Source organism: Seriola lalandi, unplaced genomic scaffold, assembly GCF_002814215.2.
Source record: "Seriola lalandi dorsalis isolate HSWRI2012SDOR001 ecotype SW California unplaced genomic scaffold, Sedor1 jcf7180002054736, whole genome shotgun sequence".
NCBI classification, from domain to species: domain Eukaryota; kingdom Metazoa; phylum Chordata; class Actinopteri; order Carangiformes; family Carangidae; genus Seriola; species Seriola lalandi.
In genome coordinates, this window is record NW_019525289.1 from 2,719,369 (window position 1) to 2,720,605 (window position 1,237).

General features: G+C 40.0%; 1 protein-coding gene across 2 annotated transcripts in view; it reads left to right on the forward strand.

Annotated features, from left to right (window-relative positions):
* Positions 1-1,237, forward strand: part of LOC111668460 (uncharacterized) — a 9,949-nt gene that overhangs the window by 3,023 nt on the left and 5,689 nt on the right. Inside the window, exon 1 of one of the 2 annotated variants that reach the window (XM_087178840.1) lies at positions 7-816. The exons of the other annotated variant lie outside the window; for it this stretch is intronic. The gene's annotated coding sequence lies outside the window, so the exon portion shown is untranslated. Of the gene's footprint in view, positions 1-6; positions 817-1,237 lie in introns of those variants that run through there. 2 annotated transcript variants of the gene reach the window in all.

Genomic DNA, 1,237 nt, shown 5'->3' on the forward strand with positions numbered 1-1,237 from the left:
GAGGTTCCCACCTGATGACCCCAAAGACATGTTAGTTATCACTGCTCATTAGTCTGTACAGCTAAATTAATAGTTATCATAGGACATGTTAAGCTTAGGGAGCTATTCACTGAGTCTGGTCCATTTTCTGTAGCACAAGCTTTGTGTTTATCTTAAATTGTATTTAATGATCATTAAAGAATGTTACTATAGTACTATTACTACTACTGCTACTGCTACTACTACTATTATTACTACTACTGCTACTGCTACTACTACTATTATTACTACTACTACTACTAGTGAGTGAGTGAGTGAGTACAAGCGTGTGTGTGTGTGTGTGTGTGTGTTTGTGTGTGACAGATCAAACACAGTCCCACTTGAAGTCACTGAGTTTCTTGATGAGTGTGCAGACATGCAGATTCACTGATGTTGCCTTCGTTTTGAACATCTTCCCGCTCCTCTTGCTCTGCAGCCTCTCATGAATTTCAGGTTCTGAAAAAACAACGTAGTTCGTAGTGTGTCTTTGGCACAAACAACAAAAACAGTGAATTTAGAGCCTGGTCTTATTTTTTTTAAAAAGTCTTGATTCTGACTTTGTTATAAAACTTCTAAACAGCAGAAAACTCAACTGGGGAAAGATTCACAATTATTTTTTACTTTCTTGACAGGGAGAATTGTACGATGTTTGCGAACATTTTGACACTTTGAGGCAGAAAAAGAAAAGGTAACATACCTTACTGAGTGGACGTTGCTTCATCATTGCAGCTCTGGACGTCTGTGACAAAAGGCTGAGCAGGCTGTAGTGAGGCTGCGCCTTTGTGGCCACAGACACTGGTTGGTAAATGTGCTCCAAGGTCGTCATCATCAAAAATAAAATGCATGCTGCAAAAACAGCCCTCACCTTTAAGCAAGAACTTCTTATGTCAGTTAAATTAAACAGTGAAGAGATTCTCTGAAAGTGCTGTCATTAAGAAGTTGGTCTTGGCTCTTTTCACATCTTCTTATAAGTTGTTGTATCAGGGTTTTTCCTGGCTAGTTTTTCCGGTTGAGTGTTGGAACTGTTTGTGCCTGCAGTTGCAGTAGCCCCCTTTCGCCTATAGAGGGCGCAGTGCGTTTATTTATCTGTGTTTTTCCACAGTCTGTGTAATTTACAGGAAGTGAGGTACCTGGAATTTGTTTTGTTTTCTGCTCCATAACGAGAGATACTCGGATGTTAACTTTTCGTCCAGCTGTTTGTTTTGCCCTTGTGGTGGCA